Consider the following 12147-nt stretch of genomic DNA (forward strand, 5'->3'; position numbering starts at 1 on the left):
TACATCTTAATTATTGATGCATAAACCATGTTCTCCTTGATTTATCTATTAAAAAGACTGATGCTCCCACCACCATCCAATAGCTCAAAAATCATGGTTGAATCTCAATGCCCATACTAGCCGGATGAGGGGGAAACTCAAGCCCTTTACTTAACTTCTAACTCAAAAAAGTGTCCTTCATCTCATTATATGTCCTCACACACATACACACCACCAAATTGTTGTAATTAAGAGAAAGCACAATCAAATTGTTGTAATTAAGAGAAAGCACAATCAAGTAGTTGAACTTGGTCTTACTCTGCTTGCTAATGAATCCTTGCCACTACCCTTTTGGGAATATCTCTTACTCACCCGATCAACATGCTCCCTACAATTGATCTTAACCAAGGTCTTTCATACACTGTTTTTTCAACAACCACCATACTACTTCTTTCTAAAAACCTTTGGTTGTTATAGTATCTCTTTGCTCAAATCATACATAAATCACAAGCTACAATACAGGTCCCAAAAATGCATGTTCGTTGGATACTCTACCTCCCACAAGGGTTATTAATGCCTTTCTCCTAATAGTCTCTTTTACATTTCCAAATATGATATATGTAATGAGAATAAACTCTCGTACTAACTGTCGTATCTCGAAAAATACGATCCTTCGCGAAGTCACATAAAAAAATAATTCGAATAGAGTCGTTACCGAATTTTATTTATTCCAATGAAAGAAAGAGAAAATATCGATAAAACATTTTAAAACAAAAGAAAATGATCGTCGCAACCAAATTCAGGTTCAGGAATCGATTATGCAAGGGGAGTATATTAGCACCCCTCACATTATATTCAACAAGAAACATTTAGTTAAACTTGCGATTGAATGTTAACTTATGTTAATTGTTTTTTTCAAATGATAAAATGTACAAGAGAAAAAAAAGGGGATCACAAAAATGTTTTTATTAGGATGCTTGAGGAGATTGCGGGTCTCGCTCCTATGTATCCTTGGGTACAATGAGAAATTCAAAGTTTCATAATTTGGAGGAATACTACATTTTGTTGGTTTGTGTTTTTTAATGAACAAGTGCTTAGATCACGTTCTAATGGCTAAACATTGACTTGTCTATTCTCGGTGGAGGTTTAAGCACTAGTTTATATGCGCATTAGAAGAGAATAAACAATGTTCTTTTGAAAAGGTTTTCGACCGCACGAGGACGAGAAAAATATATGTTTGATGTGTTGAGTATTTTGTTGGATGACGATTGCTCGAATGATCGAATAAGACAACTTCGTATCCAAACAATCAAGGAGAAGAATAAGATGCTCTAGACCATCTCCCTTTTCATCCTTAATTACAAAATGATTTGATATTATTAAGGTATTTTGAGTGGACGACGAGTACTAGAAGGCTCTAGACCATTTTCTTTTCCGTTTTTAATGTAATAGTTTAGATATTGTTAATGTATTTTAGATAAACGACAAATACTCGAATGATTGGGTAAGACAACTCATACCCAAGTATTCGAGGAAGGGAATAAAAGATTCTAGACTACTTTCTTTTTCGTCTAAGTTATTGTGAAAATGGTTTGAATTTGATTAAATTATGAAAATGTTTTAAGGTGAATCAAATTATAAAATTTTAAGAGATGATAATTATTTGAATAGTCGAGTAAGAGAACTCGTATCTAAATAATTGAGAAGAGGAATCGAAAATTTGAGACCATCCCATTTTTCATCTTTAATGAAATGATGTTTAAATATATGTAAAGTGGTTTAGTTTCATTTGGATAAAATACTCGATATTGATTGAGGTTTGATTCGCGTAGATGAGAAATGATTTGAAAATGGTATGAAATGATATGAGGTTCTTATTAAAGAAAAGAGTTTGGTGTTGACCAAGTTGATTTTTTAAATGATTGATTTTATTTGTGAATGTTAATGGATGTTAAACGATTGATTTTGATTTGAAAATATTTTGGTGTGATTTTGAAAAATGTACTTGATGTTGATCAAATATATTTGATTTTAGTATTTTTGAAAGATTAATTTTAAGGATAATTCTATCTTTTTAGATTAACAATTATGCATCAACTAAAAATACAATAAAATAAACTAAAAAATAAAACAATAATAATAAAAAAAAATAAAAGAAATAATAATAGGGAGGGTCTAACTATCAATACAAGAAGTAAAATAATTAAAATAATTAAAGAAAATAAAAAAAATAAAATAAAAAATAAAACAATAATAAGAAAACAATAAATAAAAAGTATATACAATAGACAAAAACAGACTAAAAATTGGGGATGTAGTTAGGAAAATGCTTTAAGCCCAAAGGAGGGGGCCTCACCGGGGTACGCCGAACAATTAGGGATGTGTGGAAGACTTCATCTTTCCCAACCCAACATTTGATTATTATTCTCGTAGCAACAAAAATGGAAGAAAAATTGTCAAACGAAAACGTAAAAACACCATAACTTTTTCAAACTTTCACGGAATTAAGTAAATAAATAATGAAAATTTATTTACCCGGTCTCACAAATACAATGATATATTTAGAACAAGCAAATAAACAATAATAAATTTTGAAAATCAACAAAAATGCAGTAGCATATACTTGCTTGATTTGGTCATCTTACTCATCCTCATGACAAACAAACCATGAATTATGCTTGAGTGATATTGGGAAGCTATTGGATATATTATTTATGTAAAACAAGCATCAATTTGCATTTACCCTTTTTATTCATGGAGGTTCAAAAACATTTTAAACTCTTGATTTTGAATCAATGGAGTTTCCATACAAAATAGTGGTGATTAATATACTAATCAAGTGCAAAAAGAATAATAATGCAAAGAAAATTAAATAAACAAAAATTAAATTATATTTAATCACTTTTGTTCTTGGAGGTTCAAAAACACTTTAAACTCTTGATTTAAAACCAATTGAGTTTCCATACAAAAAGGTGATGATTAATGTATTAAATAAATGAAGTAAAATAAAAATAGAATAGAATTAAATAAATGACAAGCATAAGAGCATACTTAAAATAAAATTCAATAAAGAAAAAAAATGACTTGAAGAAAAATGATGAGAGTTTTGACTTGATTTTTGTGAATGATAGTGAGATTTGTGAATGAGAATGATTTTATTTATATGTTCTAAAAAGGATAGTTTAGGAATCATGTAAATAGTGTGAGTGCATTCTAGAAACTTATTTAATTAAATAGTGAATAATGATGTAATATATGTATGGAATAAGGATGTAATATATGTATGAAATAATGATGTAATAAATGAGAGATATTTTGTGGCTTCTAAAAACATTGATTTTTATTTTATGATACATGAAAATGATCAATAAAATTCAAATGGATATTTTAATGATAAATCAAATGATCATGAATTATTTTTCAAAATGCATAATGAAAAAAAATACAATTTTAGTCAATTTCTTCAACATGTAAAATATTGACTTTATGTTGACTTTAAAATATACATGTATATATGAATGATTATGATGACTTTATTTGATGGTAAAAATTTATATGGCTAAAAATGTAAAACTTGACAAATAGATATGTATCAGGTGAATTTAAAATACCCGAACAAAATTGGGATATGATACTAACTACTCACCTCACCCGACCTTCTAGTTAACAAAGATGCTATATGTAATGAGAATAAACTCGCATACTAACTAATCATCTCACATAACCTTCTAATTCCATCACTTGACTCCATTTTTAGGTAAATATCCATTGTCACATGATCATTTACACCTTCTAATGACTTAACTTCTATCTTACAATCATGTCCACCTACTATCTCCTATACAAAAGTCTATCTTCACCAATTTTTTCTTCCCCTTCTATTAACTATCACTTTCACATTTATAATAGTGCAGACCCTGATGCTGCAAGTGATGACCTTTATTTAATAATACATGTTTAATATAGTTCTTTGACCTAACTATTGAGTTAGGTCTTCAAGAGGGAAATCAATTCTTCAGCCTATAAACTTGACCACACGTCATTTGACAAGGAAAGTCGCCTTATGTTATTTTTGGATTTTGAAAATAGCCATAAAAGAAGTTATTGGGATAAGTTGCGGAATCATTCACTCTCTTTAAGATATTTCGTGGCACTATCCAAGTTATACAAAACAGTCACTCAACCACGCCGTCTCTAGGATAAAACAACCCAATTTTATATTGTACGATTACTACTTGCACAATAGATAATCAATCAAGAAATACACCATCTAATGGTTCAAAAGCCAGTCAAATATGGTATAAATATCACTCATGGTATCTGATATATAGATCAATCGTAATAATTTCTCAAACAATAAGAAATTCAAATAATTCTCAAAGAGAATTCAATAACGATTATTTGACCCCTCAAAATAATTTCTCAATTAAGGAGAAATTAAACTAATTCTCAAAAGAGAATGAAAAAGTTAATACTTTATAATTTCTCAACTTAAATCAGAAGAAATTAAAATAATCTCTAGAGAGAATTCAATAAAGTACTCGAAAAATTCAACGAGAATAAAGAAAGGGGGGGGGGGGGAGTTGACGATTCGACAATTTGAAACACGCATAATTATGAGAGTGAATAAGGAAACACTCAAAATAAATTTTTAGTGTGCTTTCCTTATATAATGAAGTAAGCTAGCCAAAGAATGTTATCTAAGTAATGTGGGACTTTGAGAATTTTTAATTTCATCCCTATATGGGAATAATGACATAATGTTTCAACAATTGCCCACTTGAATTTAAAATAATGATTCCAAAAGAAACGTCAAACATTTATCAGATTGTGAATAAGAAGAGGTGTCTACGATTTGAACCTATGCGTAGCAAGTAAGATTCTGATTCAACAAGAGTGACACAATTGTCTTGAACTCTACCTCAAACATCAAATTCGCACACAACGTTTATTAAGGTGTATCCTAATTGCTCGTGTTTTGGTGGCTCTGCACATGTATTCCGATTTAGTGAAGGCTCTCGAAACTCTGTATCAAAATTTTATAGGAATCGACCTAAGTTCTACAATTACATAGGCGAGTCTATCAAGAGTACTTCTGTAGTCTATATACTCCCTCATACAAAGTATATATATCATTAAGAGTTTATATTATATCATCCTCTTATCGCTTTAGGATTCATGTTTCTTTTATTTACTCTAGCATGATTACCTCATATAACTCACAATTTGTTATTATCCATTGAACCAATTTTTTGGGATCTCCAGTCATTTAGGTCGGGTTACCATCATGAGCAACTCATTTTTCTATAGGAATTACTCACATCTTATTGTATTGTACGTATTCTCTCTAACTAATCATTTCGTCAGATGATCTGCTAAATTTTCATCAATGCGTACATGATTCACTCTTACAACACCTTTAGAGATACAATATATAATATTGTTATGCTTTCTTCTAATTTGACGTCTTTTACTATTATAATAATGATTCTCAATTTTTGCAATAGTCACGGTACTATCACAGTGGATCAACACAATTGACATATGTTTTTTTTGACAAAGGGATCTCAACTAACAAGCATCTTAACTAACTTTCTTATTCACTAGTTGTCACTCAATCACGCCGTCTCCAGGATAAAATAACTCAGTTCTATATTATACGATTACTATTTGCACGGTAGATAATTGATCTATAAATACACCCTCTAATGGTTCAAAAACCAGTCAAATATGGTATAAATATCACTCACATTATCTAGTATATAGACCAGTCATAATAATTTGTCAAATGATTAGAAATTCAAATAATTCTCAAAGAGAATCGAGTAACAGTCATTTGACCATTCCAAATAATTTCTCAATTAAGGAGAAATTCAATTAATTCTCAAAAGAGAATCCAAAAATTAATATTTTATAATTTCTCAACTCAACTGAGGAGAAATTAAAATAATTCTCAAAAGAGAATTCAATAGAGTACTTGGAAAATTCAACGAGTAGAAAGAAATAAGGAGAAGTTGACACTTCGACAATTCGAAAGACACAAAATTATGAGAGTGAGGAAGAAAAAACTCAAAATAAGTTTTTGGTGTGTTTTGGAATGAAGCATGTACTTTCCTTATACACTGAAATAAACTAACCAAATAATATTATCTAAGCAATGTGGGACTTGAAGAATTTTTAAATTCATCCATATATTGGAATGATAACGCAATGTTTCAACACCTTATTTGTTGGAACATACTCGGTGCACCACCCCCTATAACATTGGGAGATATGGAGGAATCGCCTAACATGTCACAAATATCATCCCAATTCTTTTTAATACTTAGTATCACTTACAAGATGCAGGGATAACATGTCGAATACATTGACACTTGTTGGAACTAAATTATATCATAACAATCTATCATTCTTTCACAATTCTTATACCTCCACATACGTCACATTCAAAACAATTTAAACCATTCATTCATTTTTTTGTTAGCCAATTCTGAACCAATAAGCTATAACGAGGCGGTGAAAAGTGAAGCATGGAGGGAGGGCATAATTGTTGAACGTAAATCAATTGAAAAGAATCACAAATAGGAGTTGGTTGATTTACCTAAAAGAAAGAAAACCAATGTCTTGAGGCGGATCTTTAAGGTAAAGATGAATCCAAATGGTACAATTTAAAAATATAAGACTTGGTTAGTGGATAGAGGTTTCTTGCAGATATATGGCATTGACTATAATGAAGTGTTTGCTTCTGTTGTAATATGACTTAAAACTTCAAGTGAAAAAAACAATAAAATAAACATATTTTGGTAATGACATATATTCGGCATCGACCCTGTTAAGGTTTTTGTAGTTATAAATATGGGTTTATCTCATTTGTTGTAAAATAATTTGTAAAATTTTTATAAGGTAGAAATCCTAGTGAGAAGCAAAAGGTAAAATTCCTTAGAGTTATATTCTAAGGATTTGGCATCCTTTTTGGGTGATCAAAGGAACTTAAGAAATACCTCTATATTGTAATAGGAGAGATTGAGAAACACTTGAATATAAAATAGGGCTTGTTCTTGGGGAACTAGAAAGATTATTTTCTTGTAACTTATATTGTAATATCATGTAATAACTCTTGAAGTATAGTAACTTGAAGAATCGTTCTCTCCCTTAAACTTAAATCTATTTGATCAAACTAGGTAAACAAATTTCCATATTCTCACCTATTATTAATTTTTATTTCTTAATGACATTTGTCTGGTTGCCATTGTTCTTTGTCCCATACATTAATTTTTTGTGTGTGCGATTGAACCATGGATAATTTTTCGGAAGTGGTTTTAATTATTCTATCAATTTCACGACAAGTGGCACCCACAATGGGCAAAGGTGTATTTTTTACAAGTGAGCAACATGAGTTCTTAATGGGAGATTAAGAAATTTTTGGAGATAACGATTTTGGGTTATGGAAGATAAAGATGAAAGGAATAATAACTCAAGAGAAGTGCATTGAAGCATTGAAGGGTGATGCATCGATGTCTGGATCTCTAACACAAGCAGAGAGACATAAATGATGGATAAGGAAAAAATGTCATTATCTTGTGCTTAGGGATAAATTTCTAAGGGAGGGAATGATTACAGACGTCTCTCTGATTATCATTTGAATCATGATAAAGTAAGGAGGGAGATTATACCATCCCAAAGGAATGATTATGCTAACCTTGTATGTTATGCTTTTAATGTGGTTGAATGATTGCAAAATTCAGAAATAGGGACCTTTAAGGAGTCATTCAAAATCAAGAAAGTCAAAAATGGTTGAAAAACCATACTTGTGGACTTGTTAGATCACCTAAGAAAAAATGTATTTGGAAGCAAGTGAAAAAATCAAGGTTCAAGTGTGGCTTGAACTTGATCAAAGTTACTGATGAGTGATTCAAGCTTTAGAAAGAGAGCAACAAGGTGTTTGGTGGTTAATTTGACATCCTCATCAATTTAAAGTCAATATGGATAATTATTTTAGTATGCCTTATGTCATACCCCAAAAATTACCCATCATCTTTCCTAAAAAAAAAAAAAAAAAAAAAAAAAAAAAAACGAAAAAAAAAAAAAAAAAAAAAGATTTTTTTTTATTTAATTAATTAATTAATTAATTAATTAATTAATTAAATAATTAAAATAAATAAATAAATAAAATATAACAAATTATTTTGGACTTGGGTCTCCCTCATTCCAAGCTCATTACCCACGAAATTAGTCTATAAATACTGAAGTTTCAGTAGAGGAAAACAACTTGGAGTTTACACTGGGAGTAGACTTGGAGTTTACACTGGGAGATTTACTGGAGAAAGAAGGAAGAGAAGCAAAACACTCTGAGGTTTCCTTGGAACAAAACCTTGAGGAAAAAGAAAGAGAGAGAACAGAGAAAGACGGATAGAAACTTTGGCATAGGAACCCTGCCTACCCGGAGAATTCAGAGTAAAGAAACCCTGAAGGCAGCCCATCTGCACCGAAGCCATCGCCGTCCAATTCCCGCTGCCTAACTTATTCCGATACTACAAGTGGTCAATCCCTTCAACCTTGAATTGGCAAACAGGTTTGCGTATCTCTATTGTTTATACTTTCAATTGGCCATATCTACATATATAATGCATCATGATTAAATGTTGATATATAATTTGCTTTCGTATGGGAATTTAAATATGCCTGAATACCCTGAATGTTTGACCATGTTATTCCTGTGATAAAATGCCATAAAATTCAAAGTTCCTAACATGGGGCTGTTTTCAAATTCAAAATCCGTGGCCTTCGCTAGGCGAGGCAGAGGCGAACGAGACAGTACCTGATTCTTCTAGTCTGTTTTTTTTTATGTTTTTTTATCATAGCCATGCATTATTCATCCTATCCTATTTATTGTTGTGATATTTCTCCGGTGTAATCTTCGATTGCACCCTGATTTGGTGTTCTGACATGTTTCTTTTTTTGAGTTTCGTAAAGGTTCACATATCCCAGGAAAAGGTTATTGGCTAGGTATTCCACTTTATTTGTGGGATACCCTTGTGGAGTTTCACCCTAAATTAATTTTTTAATGTATTAATTTCTAATGTATTAATTTTTTAATATATTATTGTTCTGGACTGGGCCGCGACACTTAGCACGGCACGGCCCAATGCTCGCCAAGCCCACGTCCAAACGACCGTATCCAAGCGACCGCGAGGACACGTCAGGTGAACGACCGTCCGCCCGGAGATTGTCTCCCCGGCCCCTTAAATACGTGTCGGACAACGAGCGGGTCCTCCTCGTATGATCTCCATCCACTCATCGTCAACCCACGCCGCGGGCACCTAAGTTGTGTCGGGCAGAGCCATAACGGCATCTCACTCACCACGTCACCCAACTCCCCTATATTGTCTCCTTAGGGATAGGGGCGGTTGGACCAGGGGGCAGACCTTGGTCTAGGTCTTAACGCTTCTTACGCGTCCCCTGGCAGCTCCTCCTTGGGCCTAGCTAATCCAGCCCATTAGGAGCCTTGGCCCAGCGCTGGGGGCTCAATATAAATACCCCTTTCATGGCAAAGGGGCAGGTATTCTAACTCACACTCTGATAATCTCATTCTGTACCTTTTCTGACTTAAGCGTTGGAGCACCTTGCAGGTACACCCCCCTCTCATTTCATTCTCCGGCCCATTCACCAAGACCCTGGAAGGCCCTCCTGATCAGGTGAGATCAGTGGCGCCGTCTGTGGGAACTAGCTATCCCCATCTTCATCAAACGAGGATCAAAAGCTCATTTATTTCTGCCCTTCCAACATGGCCGGAGAACAACATAGCGATCACAGCCGTCCCCTCGTCAACTACAACATGGACGACGGCCCGCCATCCCATGAAGCGGACGTTCGGGACGGTCATCCATCCACCCCGTCTCCAGAGCCCCAAAACAACGGAGATGCCTCTCACGCCCACAATTTAGGGGCAGAGACATTTCATCCCATTCCCGTTCCCGTTGAAGGAGACGCCGTAATGATTGCCATGGTGAATGCCCTCAATCAGGCCGGTTCTATGCTCCACCAGCAGCACGAACGAATCATGGCCCTCGAAGCCGAACGACAAGAGGCCCGGCCCCAGCCGGTGAGTAGGATACAACAACGTTCGGAGCCAACGAAGAAGCGAGGACGTCGCTCTCCCGAACCCCACGCCAGCAGGGCACGCGCCCGTCGTGACGGTGGTCGAGCGAGAACATCACCAAGGCGCGGGCACAGCCCCGACAACAACGAACTGTCTCCCTTAAGGAGCGACGAGGAAGATTTGCATTGCCCCCTATCTCGGGCAATAATGGAAGCCCCGCTCCCCAAAGGCATGGAGAAACCGCCAAACCTAGCTGTCTACGACGGGACTACAGATCCCGACGATCACGTCGACAACGTCAACGCGATGCTCGACTACCGCAATGATATAACCGGGCACCTCAAATGCCGACTGTTCTCAACGACCCTCAGGAAAGGGGCCATGGCCTGGTACAAAAGCTTGGCCCCTGAGTCCATTACGTCATGGAGAGTCATGAGGTCCATGTTCACCCGGCACTTTACAGCTTCCCGTCGTCACCCCAAGACTGAGGCGACCCTTGAAGCCATAGTGCAGAAGAAGAATGAAACACTGCGCTCATACATCGAGCGATTCAACCAGGAAGCTGTCGAGGTAGATACCACCGAGCACATGAAGAAGTATCTCCTCGAGAGAGGTCTCTTACCCGGCAGTGAACTTAGCAGAGCCGTGGGGATCGAGCCTCCCCGCACCTTAAACGAGCTCCTGCATAAAGCCCAGGCCTACATCAGATACGAGGAAAAGCAGGTGGCACACAATGCCCGCAGCGGACGTAACGCTGGGGAGACCGAGCACTCAAAACGCGAGGACACGAGCATTTCCCGTCGCAACGGAGACAAACGAAGAGAAGAAAGACCTCGCGAGCTCCGGGAAGGAAGAGGCCCCGCGGGCAGATATAGCGAGTACACCTTACTGACAGCTCCTCGAGAGCGTATCCTCGCAGAATGTATCAACTCTGAATTTAAGCAGGGCAGGGTCAGGTTCCCAAAACCGTCTGCACCAAAGCCCCACACCGACAAATCAAAGTACTGCCGGTTCCACAGAAGTCACGGGCACGTGACCGAAGACTGCGTCCACCTGAAAGATGCGATTGAAATTTTAATCCAAGAAGGGCACCTGAAGCAGTACACGAGGAAGAACGAAGCTCCCAGACACGACGAGCCAGAGAAGAAGAGACCCCGGGAAAACACACCCCCTGACAACTCTCCCTATCAAGTGGCCCTCTGCGTGTCACGACCGGAAGATTTCTTCCTCCCCGAACCATTGCCCGAGGGCAAGATCACTGCACTCAGTCCCTGGGAAGACTTCCCTACCACACTGGTGATATCAGGAGGAGGAACTAACGGGGAATCCGCGGCCCTCTCCGTCAAACGTAAGTTCGACGAACTCCTACTGACTGCCCCCGAGCAGAAAGCGACATTGACAAAATACCGGGGAAAATCCAACCCAATATCCTTCTTCCTGGAGGAACTCCCGGGCGGATCCCCGAACTCGGCCATCCCACTATTGATAAGAGCAAAGATGGCCCGATTCGACGTACGACGCATCCTGGTCGACGAAGGCAGCTCAGTGGATATCATGTACGTCCACCTCTTCAAGACTCTGAAGCTAGACAAGACCAACTTAGCCCCCTACGTCGGATCAGATCTCCAAGGATTCAACGGAGCAACAACCAGACCGTGGGGATACGTTGAGCTCCTCGTCACCTTCGGCGAACAAGAAACGGCCAGGAAAGCCTTGAAAGCTCAGGCGCTGGCCGACTTCGTCGCGGAGATGACCCACTGCCCGACTCCAGCAGAAAGCGCCCACAAATGGACAATCTTCGTCGATGGCGCCTCTAGCACATCAGGCAGCGGGGCCGGGATCATCCTCGAAAATGAAGAAGGGATCCTGATAGAGGTATCGTTAGCGCTAGCGTTCCCAACATCAAACAACCAAGCCGAATACGAAGCCTTCCTCGCAGGCCTGAGGTTAGCCGAGGACCTGGGAGCAAAAGAGGTAAAAATATCCACCGACTCCCAGCTCGTGGCCTCACAAGTGCGAGGAGAATACCAAACCAAGAACGACAACCTCCTCGGGTACTTGTCCCTCGT

The sequence above is a fragment of the Lathyrus oleraceus genome, chromosome 4 (genome assembly GCF_024323335.1).
Source record: "Lathyrus oleraceus cultivar Zhongwan6 chromosome 4, CAAS_Psat_ZW6_1.0, whole genome shotgun sequence".
Taxonomy (NCBI): Eukaryota; Viridiplantae; Streptophyta; class Magnoliopsida; order Fabales; family Fabaceae; genus Lathyrus; species Lathyrus oleraceus.